The sequence below is a fragment of the Lactuca serriola genome, chromosome 8 (assembly GCF_051521515.1).
Source record: "Lactuca serriola cultivar US96UC23 chromosome 8, Lser_US96UC23_V15, whole genome shotgun sequence".
Lineage (NCBI taxonomy): Eukaryota > Viridiplantae > Streptophyta > Magnoliopsida > Asterales > Asteraceae > Lactuca > Lactuca serriola.
In genome coordinates this window covers 210663370-210670771 of record NC_136415.1, presented here as the reverse complement: position 1 = coordinate 210670771, position 7402 = coordinate 210663370, and the positions used below count along the sequence as shown (strand labels likewise).

Sequence of the window (7402 nt, the reverse complement as noted above, 5' to 3'; positions counted from 1 at the left end):
CAATGTCAATATTTAAACATGCAAGGACACATGTTGTAATTTTCTTACACATACAATAAGTATTGTTCTAAAACACACACACACACACATACACACACACACACACACATATATATATATATATATACACACACACACACACATATATATATATATACACACACACACACACACACATATATATATATATATATATACACACACAAACGATAAATTTAGTTGTCTGTTATTAATTCTAATTAATTACGATGACACAATGTAATAATTAACAATTCATGTGGGTTAATATTCAAATTTAGAAATCTCTATTATAAATAATATTAAATATTTAAATAATAAATATTCAAAATCAAATAATCATACTTAAATAATATTTATAGTTTTCCAAATTTTAAACAATTTAAATATGGTAATTATCCATATTAGAAATCTTAAGATTTGAAATTAAAAATAAAAAAAGGAAACATTTATCCGACGGGGCGCGTCGTGGCTGCGATTAGAAGGTTTCTTTTAGTTTCGATTTTTACTTCCTTTTTCAAACTTAAAATAAGAATTTATAGAAAATATGGATTAAGGATGCTAGTAACTATGAACCAATGACTTTGATACCACTGTTACGTTTTCTATGCATCAAATATACATTAAACTAGGTAGCAAAAAACTCAAACTATGATATATCTAAGTGTACATGAAACCTATGGATCTATGGCTTCATACTAATTACAATTGTCCTAGGAAAACATAAATACAAAAGAAGAATCACACACCTCTCTTACAGCCAAAGACCATCACGATTGAGCTCTCATGTCTGCCACCTTGTTTAGATGAATAGGACCCAAACCAGAATCCCTATCTTGGTTCATGCCAAATGAAATCAAAAGAGTCAATATCAAAATATAATTGGGAAGGGTCAAACTCTAAAAGAGTTCATCCAGAAGAAAGGAGAAAGAGGAGGCAAAACTTCAAGCCAAGAATGAGCAAGGAAGAATGAATCCCTAATGTCTTATTTATAGCCTTGGATATCTTCTAGGGTTTTATCCTTCCACCCATGTGGGATGGGGTAGTTCGAAATCCTCCCTATGGGATAAGGAGATTTCTTCCTCCTCGTTATTCCACAAGTTTTGGAATATTCCTGATTAGTCAACAATAGTTTAATTAATATCCAACCCTTTAATTAATTAAACTGTTAATATATTCGCAAAAAATATTTTCTAAATTGTTTCTAATTAATCATTAAACCATAGTAATTAATAAACTAAATCCTCATATATCAATTCTAATTAATTTGAGTCTTAAGGGCAACCTAAGAGGACCCTATTATTATTAGAGATAACACTAATGGTTAATGACCTTCAACACCTTTTCAAACAAAATGACAAAGGGATTTATGAGAAATTGGTTTATTAATTTGTCATGTGATGATAAATTAATTAGAAACTATTTTGGATTTAATCAGACAAACTAATTGTTAATGAATTAAAAGGTTTAACTATTTGGAACATTCCAGAAAGATAAGGATATGGGACTTGTTCAGGATAAGCCATGTTAGGGTTTCGGAGTTACTTTGGCAATAAGCAACTGGAAGCCTATAAATAAGGAGATGAGGATCAAACCTTAGATTCTCATTCTTATTCCTAAATTCTACCCCTCCCTCCAAGGTGACACAAAACAACGCTTCTAGGGTTTTGGTTATTTTACTTCCCATCTCCTAGGGTATTATTGGTTTTCTCTTTTGGTTTTCTTGGGTATGATACCATTAGAGGGATTTTACTTTGGGTCCTTACATCCAAGAAAAGGCGGCAAGAACTCGATCTCAAGTAAAGAGATCTATAGCTACAATGATGTTATGCAATTCTTATTACTTTTGTATTTACAATTAGAGAATGAACTTATATCCTCACTTGTTACATGAACACATATGAATTGTAATATTCTTTCGCTGCTTATGAACATGTGTTAGTATGCCTAAAAGCTTACATGTATCGATTTGACCCCAACTTTATTGGTCAAAGACGATCAAAGTTGATCTTTCAAGGCATGTTGACACCCAAATGATTTATATAGATAAGGAAAAGGATAGAAGTTTTTGAGGATTCTGCTGAAGAAGAATATCAACATAGGAAGAGGAAGATGGTGAGTGAAATTGTTATGGTGGGCTCTATTGTTTTTGTGCTCAAAATACGAAGAATAAAGAATCCACCTCTTCCGAATGACTTAGTTTTAGGAAGTTAATTTAGATTAAGCAGTAAAAGAAATGGAATATTGTTGCAGAGGTATTATTATGCATCCCTTTAATCGGATGGTATTATCATATGATTAAATTATTGGTGGAATTTCAATGAAACCAATGCTTTAGTGTTGAATTTTTCCTATGGGAAAGAAATAGGTTTTAGCAAAGCAGAAATGTTGTTTACTTATATAAACAAGAAGGGTTATCCACTAAGTGTTATATATCATATTACTCTTATGGAAGCATATGGAAAAGGAGCTCTATGCAAAAATTCATAAGGAATACTTATAAGGATGAAATCGTTAGGACTTGAACCTTCTATTGTAACATATAAAATAATTCTCAAGATATTTGTCAAGGTATGGTATTCTTCTATTTTTCTCTTCTTATTTGCGTCTTTGTATTTTGAATTGCATCTGTGGATTTATGGATGTTGTAGGCAAAGAAGTTTGAAGAACTGGAAGAAAATTTTGAAACCATTTTGATAGGCGAAGTTTTATCTTTGAAACTAGACAAACTATTTTTTCACGTCATGGTTTATATGTACAAAAAGGCATGGATCAATGATAAGGATCGAAGGCTATTTTCAATGATAAATGAAAAATGACTCCTTTAAACCAACCCCCGATGATTATAATAGCTTGATATCATATGAATAAAAGTATAAAGAGGTTGAATGGTGAGAGTCTTTGTGGAAAAGACGAAGGTAGTCTTATCGGAAGATGAAGATGGGGGGGAAATGAATCACAAGGGCGGGTAGAAGTGGGGTTGTGGGCCAATATTATTTTAAGACAAAACATCATGAATGGTATATGTAGTTTGTAAAAGAGGATTTTGCCTTTAAATGTCTTGGGCATGTTTGGAATTAAAGGAGCAATATACACAATGTTATAAAGACTGTCTACGAAAAGTTTTAAAACATAAGGACCTTCTAAGAGACAAAAAAGAATAAGGGACTAAACATGATATATTGAGAAACTATATAGATCATTCATGATGATTTGTCTATAAATAATTAACAAACATATAAAAATAATGTTAAATGAAAGTAATAAAGATATATTAGTCTTTTTAACTGAATCAGGGACCAAGACCGGACCAAGACTAATTCATAGGACCATCAGAGTTAAAAATTAAAATTTGAGACCAAACACACTTAATTTTGATAATAATTTTTTTTGTACATATTTCTAAATCCTATATAGTAATATTTAATAGTTAATGTCCTATTAATTTTTTATTAAAATATTTTACACTAAAATTTGATGTGTATTTAAAACGTCTCAAAATAAATGAAGAAGTTTATGAAATATTTGAAAAATATTAAGATTATTTAGTTAAATTTGTATAAAAATAATTAAATATCTAGTATCTTTTGTTAACGAAATCTCCACTAAAATCTCATTATTTTACCATAATTTATAAATAAGTCTCAAACTAAAATTTATTTAGAAAAAACATAAATTACCGATAAAAATGATGATTTAACCATTTTTCATTGTTTACCAATTGCATTGTTTACCTAGATGAATTAAAGTATCATTATTTTACCATATTTACAAATAAGTCCCAAAATATAATTTGTTATGAAAAAACATTAATTATCGGTTACATTGTTCTCCCGGACGATTAGTCATTAAATGAACTCCTGAGATAAATATGATGGGTTATATAATGTTATGTTTACCATAAAACTTGATATCTATCTCACCAACTCATTTAATGATTAAGCGTCCAACTCAACAATGAAACAGGTAAAATGTGTGTTTTCAGGAAAAAAAATGAAATGAGCGGATGAGATTGATATGTTGGATTACATAATAAATAGTTAGACAATTTGAAATTTCTCATGAACTTCAAAAATGATGAAGTTGTTGCTAGTTTATGTAGTTATTGTAGTCTTTGTTGGATGCATGTCATATTCTAAAAAATATACAATGTAATATGATATCAAGTTTTGCAGTAGACATTACATTATATAACCCAACATAACTATCTCATCAACTCATTTAATGACTAAGTGTCCATGTCAGCAATTAAACCGATAAAATGTATGTTATAGAGAGAAAATGTACAAATCATCACCTTTACCGGTAATTCATTATTTTTCGTAAACAAAATTTTCTCTGAGATTTATTCGTAAATTAAGGTAAATAATGAGACTTTAATAAATTTAGGTCTACAATGAAACTGATAAACGAAGAAAAAAATAGTCAAATCATTATTTTTAGTGATAATTTATGTTTTTTTATAAATAAATTTTAGTTTGAGATGTATTCACAAATTCAAGTAAAATAATAATAAGACTTTGATAATGATTTTCTTTTTAGTTAACAAAATACTTAGCAGTAAAATTTGATGTTTAGAAAACCACAAATTAAATGAAGTGGTTTGTAAAACATTTTAAATATAAGATGAATTATTTAAATTTGTTAAAAGAAAATTAAAAACGTTTAACCGTTGGATAGAATATTTAATTATAATTAAAACTAATAAATATATGTTGTGACAAAAAGTTTAAGTCATAGCATAAATATTAGATTTTAGATACACTTATAAATATTTAATTTCAGAGTTAGAAAAACACCTTTGCTCACTGAAACTGATCGTCTTAAAGTTCCACTTTACAAATTATTCAATATAACAAGACCATTAATAAAATGAGATTCATTAAAAAATAATGAGCCATATATCTTACTTTATAATAAACTTATCTCAAATGATTTTGTCAAGTTGGAACGATATTTTGTGGCTTAGCAAAGTTAGCCAAGAAATCACAAACCGGAAAGAATCCTTTTTGTTTGGTTGTGAGACGACCAGGGAGGTAGAATATTAGAATCTTTGGAGTTTTGGTTTTCTTATGGTCCCTATAATGTTTGGTTGATATATATATATATATATATATATATATATATATATATATATATATATATATATATATATATATATATATATATATATATATATATATATATATATATAGAGGGTTAGGTTCAATGGAAAATGAACAATTAGGACAACATATGCTGGAACCAATGATCAAGTGACACGTGTCCATTTCTTTATTCATAAGCAATCTACTATGGAAGTTATTTATGTAGTTATTCCAAAATGATGTGTTGTCATGCTTTTATTGGTTTCAACATGTGTTGCCCTAATTGTTTATTTTCCATATAACCCTTCCTTATATATATATATATATATATATATATATATATATATATATATATATATATATATATATATATATTAATTACCTTATAAAGCATTTTTGGTCAAATACTAAATTTTAAGTCGTACAAACATACAATGTATTTGTACAATCAATTTATGCATTACAAAAAGAGTAGAGTATATATAGTCAACAGTTGAAAATGTCAAATCTCTTATCTCTATTCTTAGGCTATTTTGACCCCGGTTTATTCCTTATCTCCGTATTTCCCCAAATCTCGCAATTTCTGTTCACAAATCCTGGATATATATCGCTGATTTTTCCATTTCTAGGGTTTAATTCATCTTTCAACATTCAACCACCATTGTCACACTCGTCGTTTGGCACGGGTAAACGGCTAGTGTGTGTGTGTGTGTATATATATATATATATATATATATATATATATATATATATATATACTCTAATAAATAAAGATCTCTTTACTGCATTTCATATTTTCATTTATTTTGCCACATGTTATTTTATGATATTTTTCTATATTTTTAAATTTCAAATAATATTTAAATGTAATAATTATAAATCTAATAATAAATGAATATCGATTTCATTAATTGACTTACCTTTTAATTTCTAAATTTCTAAATTAAATCCTCGTTAGTTTTTTTTTACCTAAATTATTTATTTAAATTTGTAAAAGAAAAAAACAATTGAATTTTATAATTCAATATTTTTTTCTTATTTTTCTTATAAATTCAAAATTATCGAATATTTAGACTTTTATATTTAACTTTTTAAATAAAAAAATAAATCCATGTAAAACGTAGGTCTCATAATTAGTATATATATATATATATATATATATATATATATATATATACACACACACACACACACACACATTATTAATTTATTGCTAATAATAATTATAAATTGGTTAATGATATTAAATTAATGTAAAAACTAAATTCTAATCATAAATTAACTAAAGTACAATATTAAAATATAATATTTTACTTCTGTTTGTAAAATTATTACTTTTATTTTTTAACATATTATAGTTAATTTTTAGTTTAAATATGTTGTCGTATGTGAGTAATTCTCATTTTAAAGCCACAACTTTTGTATAATTTATGATTTTATGCTAAATAGTTAAATTATTAATTTCAATATAATATTAAATGGTTGACTTAAATCAAAATTTTGAGTTAAAACTTGAAAAAAAAACAGAGACTATTTTATAAATATTTAAAAGTTATAAATTATAGTGTTAAACCTAAATTGTATATTTAAATTAACAAAAAAAACCATGAAATTGTTCTTTATACTCATTAAGAATTTTCAAATAACTGTTTATAAATAACTTACAATAAGAATAATTAATAGTAATATTATATAAAAAATTACAATGTTATATTTAAAAACAAACAATGTTTACTGTTTTAAATAATTACAATAAAATAAACTAACAATATTCATCAAATAAATTTTAAAAATGTTAGATTATTGAAACCAAATTGAAATAATTAAAAAAACAAATATGTTATTTTAAATAACTTACAATAGCAATAGCTAAAAGTAACATTATATACAAAAAGTATATTGTTACATTTTAAAACAAAAACAATGTTTGATATTTTAAATAATTACAATGATAGAAATTAAAATCTTCAGCAAATAAACTTTTTAAAATTAATTAATTATAACAACAACTATAAATATCATTAAACTATATATCATATTTAATTTTATTCGTAGATAACCTGCAGTTAGAGACAATTGACACAATTAGTATTATAAAATTTTAAAAGATGTCTACATCATATCATCAAAGGAAACATTTTTCCTTTCACCACATTTATTTGAAACTCTCATGCATTTTTTCTTCAACCACATTCATTTGAAACTCCCATGACTATTCAATTTCTTTATAATAATAATTCTAAGTTGGTTAATAAGGTTAAATAAATATCAAACCTAAAGTGTAATCATATATAAAC

The 7402-nt window shown here is 25.9% G+C and overlaps 1 pseudogene; it reads left to right on the top strand.

Moving 5' to 3' along the window:
- The first annotated feature begins 1977 nt into the window (after nt 1–1977).
- On the top strand, nt 1978–2913 carry LOC145067831 (pentatricopeptide repeat-containing protein At3g59040 pseudogene; annotated as a pseudogene).
- The last annotated feature ends 4489 nt before the right edge of the window (nt 2914–7402 follow it).